Source organism: Phyllobates terribilis, unplaced genomic scaffold (assembly GCF_046119375.1).
Source record: "Phyllobates terribilis strain yellow unplaced genomic scaffold, ASM4611937v1 Scaffold_5__5_contigs__length_657084704, whole genome shotgun sequence".
In the NCBI taxonomy this organism is placed as follows: Eukaryota; Metazoa; Chordata; class Amphibia; order Anura; family Dendrobatidae; genus Phyllobates; species Phyllobates terribilis.
The window spans coordinates 100,024,219-100,039,273 of NW_027362765.1; the positions used below are offsets into that span (position 1 = coordinate 100,024,219).

At 44.7% G+C, this 15,055-nt stretch overlaps 1 non-coding gene and 1 pseudogene across 1 annotated transcript; both read left to right on the plus strand.

Moving 5' to 3' along the window:
- The first annotated feature begins 3,129 nt into the window (after positions 1-3,129).
- On the plus strand, positions 3,130-3,302 carry LOC141150561 (U2 spliceosomal RNA; annotated as a pseudogene).
- Positions 3,303-4,417: 1,115 nt separating this feature from the next.
- Positions 4,418-4,608, plus strand: LOC141274516 (U2 spliceosomal RNA). The gene has a single exon (XR_012322790.1). It is a non-coding gene; the product is annotated as a U2 spliceosomal RNA (small nuclear RNA).
- Positions 4,609-15,055: the final 10,447 nt, after the last annotated feature.

Here is a 15,055-nt window from a genome sequence, read left to right on the forward strand (position 1 = left end):
TTCTGATGTTTTTAAACCTAGGAATGCTGGTCTAATAGAAAATATTTTTTCTGATCATGTATTACTATACAATGTATTGCAAACTCCACAGGAAGCAAAAGTTGGAAAAGGTATGTGGAAATTGAATGTGCTCTTATTAGAAGACGAACTGGTAAGGGCAGAGTTTTATGCAAAGTATGAGAGTTGGAGAAGACGGAAACACCCAAATCAGAGTATGTTGGGGTGGTGGGAGTGTGTTAAAACCCGTATTAAAGAATTTTTTATTAAAATTGGTAAAAGGAAGGCACGTGAAAAAAGGAAATGTTTTAAAGATTTTAATGTCAGGATGCAAACTCTCCATAAGCTTAAGGGGTGGGGAGTGCCTGGTGTGGATGGTGAGATTGCCAAGATCCAGACAGAAATCCAAAAATTCCTGGAACAAAAGGGTAAAGAAATTATATTTAATGCCCGTGTGAAATATTTGGAAGAGGGTGAGACCTGCTCAAGGTTTTTCTTTAAAAAAATGAGTGACAAAAAACAAGTGATTACTGAGCTAGAAGGACAATCTTCCACTGAGGGCATTTTAGAGCATACTGCTAATTTTTATAGAGATCTTTTTAGTATTAAAAATGTTGATGAACCTGCTTTTACAGAGAATCTTAATGTTTTATCCCAGTTTTTAAATAAAGATGACCAGATTTTTTTAGCTAAAGAACTTTTACCCAGTGAAATTGAAGAGACCCTTAAGAGTTTTAATAAAGGTAAGGCTCCTGGATCAGATGGCCTTCCTATTGAATTTTATCTTTGCTTTTGGGATCTAATTAAGGAGGATTTTATACAAGTAGTTTGTGAAGCCTCTAAGGCTGATTTATTACCATATTCATGGCGTAAAAGTATGATTACATTAATTTTTAAGAAAGGTGATAAATCAAAGTTGGAGAATTGGAGGCCTATTTCACTATTAAATACAGACTACAAGATTTTAGCTAAAGTTGTTGCTGGTCGTCTTAAAGCAGTTATTAAAAATGTAATTCATCCAGATCAGGTGTGTGGTGTCCCCGGGAGATCAATCTGGGAGCATCTAAACCTAATTCGTGATCTTATCTGGTTTCAAAAAGATAGAAAACAGCCACTAGCTATTTTATCTTTGGATTTTATGAAAGCGTTTGATAGGGTCTCCCACTTTTATCTTTTTAAAGTTATGGGAAAGATGGGGTTCCCTGATTCTTTTATTCAGAAAATTGCGCTTTTATACAAACAGTCATCTGCCCGGATTTTAGTCAATGGTTTTTTAACTAGAGAGGTGGAGCTTCTTTCCGGTGTTAAACAAGGTTGCCCCATGTCCCCACTTTTATTTGTCTGCTCCATTGAGCCACTGTTGTGCCTGCTGCGTCGGGACAAGGTGGTTAGGGGCATTTTTATTCCGGGTGGGGGTGGACAACAAGTTAAAGCCATTGGATATATGGATGACATATCTGTATATGGCACTAGCTCAGCATCTATTAACAGAGCAATTCTAATTACTGAAATTTTTAGTGCTGGGTCTGGGTTTAAGTTGAATATAAATAAATGTGACTGTATGATTATGGGTCAATGGGAGTCAGATCTGCCTAGGGTTCCCACACAAACAGTAGGAATCAAGATCCTGGGTGTCTTGTTTAATCCTGCTAATGATGGTATTGAAAACTGGGATTTGGTTTTGAATAAATTAAATCAGAAGATCTCTTTATGGCAAACTCGAAAACTAACAATGGAGGGCAAGATTCTTGTAATTAAAATGGTTTTGCTTCCTATCATTTTGTATGCCGCTATGGTTTTTCCCCCTAATTCTCTGTATCTTAAAAGACTTATGAAGCCCATGTTTTATTTTCTGTGGGGATCCAAAATGGAGAAATTGAGGAGGGAGGTGGTATGTAAAAGCAAGAAAAATGGGGGTAAAGGGTTCCCTGATTTAAAATTGTTTTTATTTATCAAGTTTTTTGTATTTTGTTGCAAAAGCTTGAATAATGTTGGGGCTTTCTCTTGTTTTCTTAGATATACAACTGGGTTTCTTTTCCGAAAGTTGAACTTCAGCATGACTGTTAATTGTCCTTTTCTCTTATCTCCCCCTAAGCATTACAAGATCTTGGAGAAGGTCATTTCAGAATATGATCTGACCCAAGTTGATCGTCAGCTTTTATTTGATCAACGTAAGTTAACAGTTATTTGTAAGGGACATGAGGAGATGGAGGATGTGTCTAATTTTTCCATCTCCAGGTGCCGCCTGGTGTGGAACAACGTGGCCTGTCCTGCACTTAGCAACTCACAAAAGAATTTAGCTTGGCAGGTTGTTCACCAATGTCTCCCTACGAGAGCTTTTCAGCATCATAGGGGGCTGGTGGCTAGTGCTAGATGTCCCAGAGAAAGATGCGCCCCAAACGAGTCAGTGTTTCATTTACTGTGGGATTGCCCCTACGCACAAGAGCTATGGCAGATGGTGGGCACCCTCCTAAAATGGATATGTGGTATACAAACCCTTAATTGTGACATTATAATATATGGGATAATTAATTGCCCAACCATGAAACAAGCACGAGTCGCAGGGCTTATAATAAACTGCTTAAAAGAAGCTTTATGGAAAGTGCGCAATATATTATTGTTTAAACGTGAATTTATTCCTGTCAAAGATTGTATTGGGCTTGCTCTTTGTGAAATGTTTACATACTATCTGAGAGATTGTAAAAAGATGGGAATCAATGAAGCAAAAAAGCTATGGTGTTTGCAAATTTGGAATATGTATTTATTTATGTAAATTATATGCAAAACTGTGTTTTATGCTTTTTATGCTTTTAAGTGCATTTTAATTCTGACTCTGTATTAGTTTTATGTCATATTTTATTCCAGTATTTGTGATTTGTTTCAAATATTGTATCGGATATGTTCTTTGTGAAAAGTTTTCATACTACCTGATTGTAAAAACATAAAGTTAAAAAGCTATGGTGTTTGCATTTGACATATGTATTTATTTATGCAAATTATATGCAAAACTGTGTTTTATGCTTTTTATGCTTTTATGCGCTTTTTAAATCTGACCTTGTATTTGTTTTATGTCATATTTTATTCAAGTCTTTGTGATTTGTTTGTAATTTATGATGTATGTCTGATTTAAATAAAGCTTGTTTGAAAACGGATCTGTTCTTATCAGTTTAATATCTGATACGTCCCCTATCTGGGGACCATATATTAAATGGATTTTTAGAACAGGGAGATGGAAAAAGAGCTTGCTCTGTCCACTCCACGCATTGACCTGGTATTGCAGTATCTCCAGGACCGGTGCACCCCTTCTTTAATGCAGTTTCTAAAATCAGAAAGAATTGAATTCAATGTTTTTTGTTCATTTTGCTTGTTTGTCGGATTTTGGGATGGACTCTTTGGCTTTGCTTTTCTTCTCCTCATTGGATTTTTCATGTTCAAAGTTGCAGAAGCCAGATTACAAGCTCATTTTGGTTCAACTTCAGCAACTGTGCATTGCATTGCCATGTAATGTGATGCAATGCTATCTTTCTAGCTCTCCCTTTTTACTTCCTTTTGGATAAACAGACATATTAGGCAAGCATTTTGGAGCTTTCACCTAAATAACTACAGGTGGTGAGATAAGCTGCACAATATAATTGACCTTTCAGTATATTGTTGCACACACACCATCTATTTAGCAAATGCCCTTGTTATCAACAGCAGCCTTTTAAACTCACCTGAGCTAACAGGTATGTGCGCTGGTTACTCTGCTGCGCTTAAAATTTCTTTTTTGGTTTGCTACAATGCCTTTTCTGAAACGTTGTCTCCTTCTGCTGGAACACTGACTTCTTTCATTTAATGCCTGCAGACTATAAAAGAGAACCCAACCCAAAAAGTTTGGTTGATTAGTCTGTGGCATTCTGTTAAACTGTTGCTTATGGCGGTCTCTGTGAGCTTCTCAGCGACATTCAGCCAGCCAGGTATCCTGCCTGCAGTAGATGGAATGTGGCAATGGAACGCTGGCTGCGCGTGTCATAATAGGCTCTGAGCCTTTATATACCTGTGCACAGCAGCAGCCACCTTCAGTCTGCTGCTGGACAGCCAGCAGCAGCAGCAGCAGGAGAGGTATGTAATCAGGAGCCCTCCTGCTAAGGGTAGACAGCTGCTCGTTCCACCCCACCCCCCGCCTTAATTGGTTCTCCTCCCTTCCAACGGTGTTGAGGCGGGTGGGAACAGCAGGGGGTGAAGGTGCTGTGTTTAAAGAGGTGGAGTTATGCAGATCTAAAACGCGTGGATTGCAGCAGCAGCAAGCCGAAAAGTGCAGGCATGTAAGGGATCTAGAGGTTGACAACATGTCTTCTTAACGGGAGTCCAGGAGCTCATCTCCACAAATGGACTTTTCAGGATCCTTGGGTGGCTCCGTAGTTTGAAACGAATTCTGGTTATCGCTTCTCGGCCTTTTGGCTAAGATCAAGTGTAGTATCTGTTCTTATCAGTTTAATATCTGATACGTCCCCTATCTGGGGACCATATATTAAATGGATTTTTAGAACAGGGAGATGGAAAAAGAGCTTGCTCTGTCCACTCCACGCATTGACCTGGTATTGCAGTATCTCCAGGACCGGTGCACCCCTTCTTTAATGCAGTTTCTAAAATCAGAAAGAATTGAATTCAATGTTTTTTGTTCATTTTGCTTGTTTGTCGGATTTTGGGATGGACTCTTTGGCTTTGCTTTTCTTCTCCTCATTGGATTTTTCATGTTCAAAGTTGCAGAAGCCAGATTACAAGCTCATTTTGGTTCAACTTCAGCAACTGTGCATTGCATTGCCATGTAATGTGATGCAATGCTATCTTTCTAGCTCTCCCTTTTTACTTCCTTTTGGATAAACAGACATATTAGGCAAGCATTTTGGAGCTTTCACCTAAATAACTACAGGTGGTGAGATAAGCTGCACAATATAATTGACCTTTCAGTATATTGTTGCACACACACCATCTATTTAGCAAATGCCCTTGTTATCAACAGCAGCCTTTTAAACTCACCTGAGCTAACAGGTATGTGCGCTGGTTACTCTGCTGCGCTTAAAATTTCTTTTTTGGTTTGCTACAATGCCTTTTCTGAAACGTTGTCTCCTTCTGCTGGAACACTGACTTCTTTCATTTAATGCCTGCAGACTATAAAAGAGAACCCAACCCAAAAAGTTTGGTTGATTAGTCTGTGGCATTCTGTTAAACTGTTGCTTATGGCGGTCTCTGTGAGCTTCTCAGCGACATTCAGCCAGCCAGGTATCCTGCCTGCAGTAGATGGAATGTGGCAATGGAACGCTGGCTGCGCGTGTCATAATAGGCTCTGAGCCTTTATATACCTGCGCACAGCAGCAGCCACCTTCAGTCTGCTGCTGGACAGCCAGCAGCAGCAGGAAAGGTAAGTAATCAGCAGCCCTCCTGCTAAGGGTAGACAGCTGCTCGTTCCACCCCCCCCCCCGCCTTAATTGGTTCTCCTCCCTTCCAACGGTGTTGAGGCGGGTGGGAACAGCAGGGGGTGAGGGTGCTGTGTTTAAAGAGGTGGAGTTATGCAGATCTAAAACGTGTGGATTGCAGCAGCAGCAAGCCGAAAAGTGCAGGCATGTAAGGGATCTAGAGGTTGACAACATGTCTTCTTAACGGGAGTCCAGGAGCCCATCTCCACAAATGGACTTTTCAGGATCCTTGGGTGGCACCGTAGTCCGAAACCAATTCTGGTTATCGCTTCTCGGCCTTTTGGCTTCGATCTTACAGCTTGTCTGTTGAGTTGTTGTCTATCTGGGTGCTTCCGGTACCCTCTCTCTCGGCCTGGGGGGATCGTTCCTCTTCGGAGGGACTTCACCCCCCTGCTGCTATAGGGAGAGAGGCTTAGTCCGGGAGCAACGGGAAGTGATCCCCTAAAAAGGCATATGCCTTTTTTTTTCTTTCCGTAGTTGGCGTACTTTTTTTGGAAGAGATGCCGGCTGTGCTGTCATATGCATCAGGTGAACCCCGGATGAGAAATACAGTGCGAATTGACGTTTTGGAGAAGTTTCGCTGTGAGAAAAACATCCAGTATGTTTGCAACATCATCCTGCTTGGACTTCTGGGATTTAGTAGAGAGGACATCTTCTGCTTCCAGGACAATGAATCGAAAGGTACCTACACCATCACTTTTAGGAGTCAAGGGTGCTGCCAACAATTGGTCCAGAAAGTGAACGAAAATAGCCACATGGACGAAATGGAAGGTTTGATTTTTTTCTTATTATTTGTTTATGAAGAAGTCCAGATTGTGGTTCACTTCCCTAACCCTTTTGTGGAAGTGCTGGATATTTTGACTTTCTTGCGTCGCTATTGCGATTAGAGAGGAGCGTTGTTCTACTCGAACTGTTCGCCAATCTCAAATTCGAGCTGTTTTGGGCGGTGTTCGAGCCGTTCGGCGAACACGAACAATTTGAGAAAAATTCGGCTGTTCGAGGTTATGTTCGATAACTGTTCGTGCACCAAAATCATAACTGGATTTTTTCTCAGTAATGATGAAAATTAATGTTAATACGCAGTTTGAGTGTACAGCGGGGTGGGGGGAGGGGCAGGGGATGGATCTCTGCAGGAACAATGAAGATCTCCATTTTTTTTTCTCTTTCCCGCATTTGCAGTGGGGAGGTGCAATCTGTCAGCCTATCAGCAGCGCACACACGGAGCGAAGTGCTTTTTTTCACACAAGCAAGTGCATGTGTCATTGGCAGTGTATGTCACATGTCCTTGCCCTATAAGACCCAGCCATTTTCCCCGTCGCCACCATTTTCTCACTGCTGCAGCTGCGTGTTAGACGGCACCGCTGTTGCTGTGTGCGCTATACCTTGTTAATTTCAAGCCAATTTTCGCACAAATCTACAGATAACTTGGGAGTAGGGAATAGTTGTGATTGCAGTCCTTTTAAGGACTAGGTTACAGCATTTCTTACGACTTTTATCAGGCAGGTCTGTGCTCTTAAATAGATAGATTGTGGGAGTAAAGACTAATTGTAATTGGAGTCCTTTTCAGGACTAGGTTACATCAGTTCCTATCAGTTTTTGCCAGGCAGGTCTGTGCCAGTGCTGTGCAAGTTTTTTTCACAGCATTTGGCTGAATCTAGCAAAGCTATTTTTTTTTGGCCTATTGCAGAGTGTGTTAGTCAGTGGAGTAGCCTATCTGTGTTGCAAGATATACCACCTGTGTATAGAATACTAATTTTTTTACTGCACCTAGTGAAGTAAAATCTTTTGGGCATAGCATCATTCTATTAGTCCATCTATACTGACCTCCATCAGGTTGCAAATTGAATATAATTTTTTTCTGCATCTAGCTCTGAAAAAATATTGGGCTTCTAGCTGTGTGTGGGACTTGTTCTATTAATCCATCTATACAGACCTCCATCAGGTTGCAAACTGAATATATTTTTTTCTGCATCTACCTCTGAAAAAATATTGGGCTTCTAGCTGTGTGTGGGACTTGTTCTATTAATCCATCTATACAGACCTCCATCAGGTTGCAAACTGAATATATTTTTTTCTGCATCTACCTCTGAAAAAATATTGGGCTTCTAGCTGTGTGTGGGACTTGTTCTATTAATCCATCTATACAGACCTCCATCAGGTTGCAAACTGAATATATTTTTTTCTGCATCTACCTCTGAAAAAATATTGGGCTTCTAGCTGTGTGTGGGACTTGTTCTATTAATCCATCTATACAGACCTCCATCAGGTGGCAAACTGAATATATTTTTTTCTGCATCTACCTCTGAAAAAATATTGGGCTTCTAGCTGTGTGTGGGACTTGTTCTATTAATCCATCTATACAGACCTCCATCAGGTTGCAAACTGAATATATTTTTTTCTGCATCTACCTCTGAAAAAATATTGGGCTTCTAGCTGTGTGTGGGACTTGTTCTATTAATCCATCTATACAGACCTCCATCAGGTTGCAAATTGAATATAATTTTTTTCTGCATCTAACCCAGCCAATAGTTTTGGCCTAATACCACAGTTTGGCCACTCAGCTCTGCTCGGTTCCCATCCATTGTTTTTTTGTGCAAACAACTCCAGAGTTGTGAATTAGTTAACCACCAAAATGAGTGGAAAAAGGCCTGCTGCTGGTGGAAAGGGGAATAGGCGTGTTGGGAAGGGGAAAAAAGGTTGTGTCCGTGGGGTAGGTGTTAAAGCAACAGTAACATCTGCAGAAGAAAGACCATCTTCCAGCCAAACTAAAATGTCTACTTCTTTTAGCGGACAATGTGATAAGATCCCTTTCTTACGGCCACGCCAATCGCTACGAATTCCAGATGAGGCACAAAAACAGCAGGTGCTTCAACGGATATCAAGTGCTCCTTTAAGTGGGCTCTCCTCCACATCAACTTCAACATCACAAATACTCCAGTCCTCAAAGGTGTCACCCCAATCGCACTTGCTTCCTCACAGCTCCCAAATCTCCAGCTGCCCGTCTGAGTATGAGGTAGAACAGATGGTTGAGTCTGCAGAGCTGTTTACTCATACTATAGCCTGGGAATCAGAGGTCGACTCCAGCGCTTCTGTGAATCCAGACGAGGAAATGATCTGCACTGATGCCCAGAATCTTTATGAGTCGGATCCAGGACCAGACGCAGAAGGTTCTGACCATAATGTAGACCCTCATTCCCAAACTGTAACTCCTGTTGGTGGAGACAATGAGGAAGACGATGATAAGACTCAAATACCTGATTGGAGCGACAACTTTAGTTTTTTGTCAGGGCAGGAACAGGTTGGCTCTGAGGACGACGGGTGTGATAACGCACAGGGTGATGATGATGAGGTTGGAGATCCCACTTACTGTCAACCCACAGTCAGCCAAGAGATGAGGTCAGCAGAGGAGGTGGAGGAAGATGCTAGTGACGACGAGGTCAGGTTGCGCCTTCCTGGACAGAGACGTAGTACTGGAAGCACGTCAACAACTGCATCCTCAAACACAACTCTGCCTCTCACCACAAGTCATGGTGGCTCTTCAGGTCGCATGGGTGCTAAGCCTTGCATAGCCTGGGCATTTTTTCAGATCGATAAAGATGACCCAACTCGTGTTATCTGTAACATTTGTCAGCAAAAGCTAAGTAGAGGCCAAAAAATACATAGTTTCAGTACTTCATGCATGAACCGGCACATGGACATGAAGCATAAGTTGCAGTGGGAAGCTCAGTGTGCTACAATGCGGCCTAGCCGGCCGGGCTAACCACTGTCTGCCATATCTTGTGCATCCGCGGCCTCTTCATCCTCTGTGACTGGGGGGACAGCAGTCACACCTGTTTTGGGGCGCAGACCTGCCACCTCTTTACCCGCAACAGCCAGCGTGATTGGCAGGTCATCATTTTCTTTGGAGGTGGTAACACCAGCTGGTGTTGAGCGCTGTCCGACATCGATAGCACTACCTTTGGATCAAGGCAACCTAACATGTCCGCCTGCATCTTCCTCACAGACCGGCAGTTTGCCGGGGACACCCTTATCAACCCCGTCTAAGCACAATAGCCAGCCCTCGGTCCCTCAGATGTGGACAAGTAAAAGACCATTTCCTCCTAGCCATGAGAAAGCTAAGAGGTTGAATTTCACCATCTGCAAGCTCTTGGCTACAGAAATGCTGCCTTTCCGCCTGGTGGACACAGAGGATTTTCGAGACCTTATGTCCGTCGCAGTGCCCCAGTACCAGATGCCCAGTCGGCACTACTTCTCAAAGAAAGGTGTGCCTGCGCTCCACCAGCATGTCGCACACAACATCACCGCTTCTTTGAGAAACTCTGTGTGTGACAGGGTGCATTTCACCACAGACACTTGGACGAGTAGGCATGGACAGGGGCGTTACATGTCGCTGACTGGGCACTGGGTAACTATGGTGACAGCAGGACAAGGGGCTGCTGTCCAAGTCTTGCCGTCCCCACGAGTTGTGCGTCAATCCTCTTTATGTCAAAGTTCCTCCACTGCTTCTGCCTCCTCAACCTCCTCTCGGTCTTCCACCTGCACCCAAAGCCTGTCTGGTCATGCCACAAGCTTTCTAACTGCGCAGAAGGGATCCTGCACACCTCCTTACTATGCTGGCAGTAGGGCTCAACGTCATCAGGCGGTTTTTACATTGAAATGTCTGGGAAATGTGAGTCACACAGCTGAGGAGTTGTGGTCAGCTCTGGAGAACCAATTTCATGAATGGTTGTCTCCACTGGACCTGAAACCAGGGAAGGCCGTGTGCGACAATGCTGCAAACCTGGGTGCGGCCCTTAGCCGGGGCAATGTCACACACGTGCCTTGTATGGCTCACGTGTTGAACCTGGTTGTCCAGCAATTTTTAGCCCACTATCCCAGACTAGATGGCCTTCTGCAGAGGGCACGGTCGCTGTGTGCTCACTTCCGCCGTTCGCATCCCGCAGCTCAGCGACTTACATCTCTACAGAAGTCGTTGGGCCTGCCACTTCACCGGCTAAAATGCGATGTGCCTACCTGGTGGAATTCAACTCTGCACATGTTGCAGCGACTGTGGCAGCACCGACAAGCCCTGGTGCAATACGTTCTGACGTATAGCCTGGGCCAACGAGATTCAGAGGTGGGGCAAATCACACTGGAGGAGTGGTCTCAGATCAGGGACCTATGCACCCTTCTGCACAGTTTTGAAATGGCGACGAAGATGTTTAGTGCTGACGATGCCATTATCAGCATGACTATTCCGGTGATTTACATGCTGGAGCACATGTTAAACAGAATTCGGAGTCAGGTGGTGGCACAAGAGGAGGTGGAGGAAGTAGAGGAGGAGGAGTTATATGCGGAAGGGCTAACATCTGCAAGGTCCAGACGGTCGGCAGCACCAAGGCGGCAGGCATGTGAGGGTGGGGGAGATGGTTTTACCAGGGCGCATGGTAGCAGCCAAACTAGTGAGGAAGGTGCAGGAGCCCAGGAAGAAGTGGAGGACGAACTGATGGAAGACTCATCAGATGAGGGAGACCTTGATCACATTTCTGTTGTGCGAGGTTGGGGGGAGAGGACAGAGGAAGGAAGCATGATTGTTACCTCGCCACCAACACAACAGGGACTTGGTGCTCCTGGATGCGCAACATACATGAGTGCCTTCTTGCTGCACTACCTGCAACATGACCCTCGAATTGTGAGAATTAGAAATAATCCTGACTACTGGGTTGCCACACTGTTAGATCCCTGGTACAAAAGTAAATTTGCAGAAATTATTCCTGCCATAGAAAGGGATGCACGCATGCAGGAGTATCAGCAGAGACTGTTGCAGAATCTTACATGTGCTTTTCCACAAAATACCAGTGGTGCACGTAGTGAATCTCACAGTTCCAACTTGCCAACCGTGGGACCGTCAAGTGTTCAGCACTCAAACCGTAACAGAACCACAGTATCTGCTGGTAACATCAATTTTGCGGAATCATTTCACCACTTTTTTAGCCCATCCTTTGCAAGGCCACAGGAGACAAGAAGTCTGACACATAGTCAACGCCTAGAGACGATGGTACAGGAGTATCTCCAAGTAAACATTGAAGCCACGACTGTGTCACTGGACCCTTGCTCTTTTTGGGCTTCCAATCTGGATAAATGGCCGGAGCTAGCCACTTACGCCTTGGAGATCTTGTCATGCCCCGCAGCCAGCGTTCTGTCTGAACGTGTGTTCAGCGCTGCTGGTGGTGTGCTGACAGATAAGCGCACGCGGCTCTCCACTGATAATGTAGACAGACTCAAGTTCATAAAGATGAACAAATCATGGATCCGAAACGACTTTTCTACCCCTGTGTCATCCTGGGGAGAGTAAAAGCTTGATGATTGGTTAAAATCACCCTACCAACCGTTTTAAGCTTTCAAATTACTAATCATGTTTATCTGTATCTTGGCTGGAAAATAATTTGGGCTTTGTAGCAGTGTGCAGCACTGATTCTATTAGGCCATCTATAATAAGCTCCACCAGATTTAAAATTACTAATCATGTATATCTGTATCTTGACTGGAAAATAATTTGGGCTTTGTAGCAGTGTGCAGCACTGATCCTATTAGGCCATCTATACTAAAGCTTCACCAGATTTAAAATTAATAATAATTTTTAGCTGCATCTAGCCCGGAAAATAATTTTGGGGCTCCGAGATGCGCAAGACACATAAGTGCCTTCTTGCTGCACTACCTGCAGCATGACCCTCATATTGTCAGAATTCGAAGTAATCATGACTACTGGGTTGCCACACTCTTAGATCCCCCAAACTTTTCGATCAACCTTTTCATTTTAATAAAGACCAAAAAAATGGTCATTTTTGAAATTATAAGCATTAGCAGGTTGTTAGAAACTGAAATCAAAGAGTTTTCAACTCAAAACTTTATTCTAGGTGATGTTACATTTTCACATAGGACCCCTTGTTCGAAAGGAGCTTCTGAACTCTCTCGTCCATTGAATTTGTCAGGTTTTGGATGGTTTCTGCTTCAATTGCTTTGCATGAGGACAGAATACCCTCCCAGAGCTGTTGCTTAGATGTGAACTGCCTCCCGCCATCATAGACACTCCTTTTAATGATGCTCCAAAGGTTCTGAATGGGGTAGAGGTCAGGGGAGCATGGGGGTCACACCATAAGTTTGTCCCCTTTTATGCCCATATCAGCCAGAGATGCAGATGTTTTATGTGCAGCATGAGATGGTGCATTATCATGCAGAAAAATGATCTTGCTGTGAAATACATGGTTCTTCTTCTTGAACCATGGCAGGAAGTGCTGTTTGAGAAAATCCACATACATTATGGAGTTCATCTTTAGCGCCTTCAGGGATCCTAAAGGGGCCGACAATCTCTCTCCCCATGATTCCAGCCCAAAACATTACTCCACCTCCTCCTTGTTGGCGCTGTAGCCGTGTTTGCGTGGGGTGTCCATCAACCAGCCATCCTCCACTCCATCCATCTGGACCATCGAGCGCTGCACGGCACTCATCCGTGAACAAAACAGTTTTGAAATCAGTCTTCATGTAATGTTTGGCCCACTGGAGCCGTTTCTGCTTGTGTGAAGTGGATAGAGGAGGTCGACAGGATGGCGTATGCACAGCTGCAAACCTCTGAAGGACCCTGCATCTTGTTGTTCGGGGGACGTTGGAGGCACAAGCAGCTTCAAAAACTTGTCTGCTGCTATGACAAGGCTTTTTTGCCGCTGCTCTTTCAACCTGACGTAATTGCCTGTAGGAAAGAGTCCTCAATTTGCCCTTATCAGCACGCACACGTGTGTACTGTGAATCAGCTACATACTTCTTGATTGCCAAGACACTTCATCCTGATCATCGCACAATGTTGATTGTAGTCATGCCTTGACCTAAACACTCCACAATTTGTTGCTTCTCAGCAGCCGACACATCCTTTTTCTTTCCCATTTTGGCAGAAAATGTAGGCTGCTTAATAATGTGAGACAGCCTTCTTAAGTAGTCTTGCCTTTCATTGGACACACCTGCCAAACTAATTAGCACAGGTGTCTGCAATTGCTTACAGTGATATAAAGAGCCCTGACACACATCACTATCAATGAGTTTAACTGACAAACAAACAAATTCTTCCCTTATCACTCCTAAACACTTTTTGCATAATAATTTGGAACGCAGTGTACATGTGCTTTTCCACAAAACACCAGTGGTTCACGTAGTGAATCTTACAGTTCTAACTTGCCAACCGTGGTCTGTATGGAGTTGTTCAATAAAGGGCCCAAAATTAAGATAACATAGATGGGAGAGGTCTCTATGAATAGGAATTCCTAAGTATTTGATACCCTGTGAGGGCCAGGAAAGGGAAAGTTGGACTGGATGGAATCCTATATGGATTTGGGGAGGGAGACATCGAGGGCCTCAGACTTCGCTGCATTGATTTTAAAATTTGACCATGTAACAAAGTGATCTATTTCAGCCATAACAGCATGGATGGATATATGTGATTGAGTGATATATACTAGGACATCATCAGCAAATAGAGAGCACTTGTACTCGGTGCCTCCCACCTCAATCCACCTAATATTGGGGTTATGGCGAATTGATGAGAGCAGGTGCTCCGTCACTAGGATGTATAAGAGAGGGGACAGAGGACATCCCTGCCTTGTCCCATTGGTGATTGTGAAAGGTGATGAAAATGTTCTGATGCACCCCCTGGGCCTTGGGACACCCGGAGCCGGACCCTTTTTGGTGGATGCTGGTGGTTGTAGTCTTCGTGGCGGCGACCCGGTTCCGTGGCTCAGGGTGTTCAAACCAGTGGCGGAACTATTTATGTGGTTTTGATGTTTAAATGTCCGACTACGCCACCCGTGGATTGCGGTCAGAGTGAACCGCCGCTGCAGGGCAGACCGCTGAGGCTGGTGTTGTGGGTGCAGCAGAGCGTAGCATAACTCCCCACGGGAGGAGTATAGCCTCAGGGCAGTGTATGCGGAGGATGGGGGTGATGGTGCAGGGCAGCAGCAGTAACGACACGGAGTCAGTGATGCAGTCCAGGGCCTTTACTCACAGTTCTTATTATCCAGACCACGTCTGCAGGTAACGGCTGCCCACGTCGTACTGTGCTCACCAGGTGAGGGGCTCAGACAACTCCCAGATAACTTTGGAGCGCTTCACAGGACCCCCTTTGTGTGTCCTTTGTCTGGCCTTTCTTACCAACCCTTCTGTCCGGCTGCCTCGGGCCTCCTCTTGGTAAACTTGGCGCCAGTTTCCCTGACCCTATGTGTTGCCTTCCTAGCGGGTGTAGCGAGGGGCTGCGCCACATAAAATGTCACAGCCTCCGGTTTCTAGCTGAGGGTCGTTTCCTGCCTCCAATAGTTTCGGGGACCGGTCTCCCCCTTTGGCCTGACCCCTCCACGCAGGTGGATTCGGGCGTGCGGTGGCGACTCGCCCGTCCGCACCCCTGGGATCCCTTCATTCCTCGTTCCTGGAGCCTTCTCCGCTCCTCTTCCTTCCTTCTCCCTCTTCCAGGCCTGGGCCTCTGTTACTAGGCCCGCCTCCGGAGCAGAGCTCATGCAGAGCCCCTACTCCTTGCCACTTCTGCTCAGACTTCTCTGCACTGAACTAAGATGGTGCCCACCTTT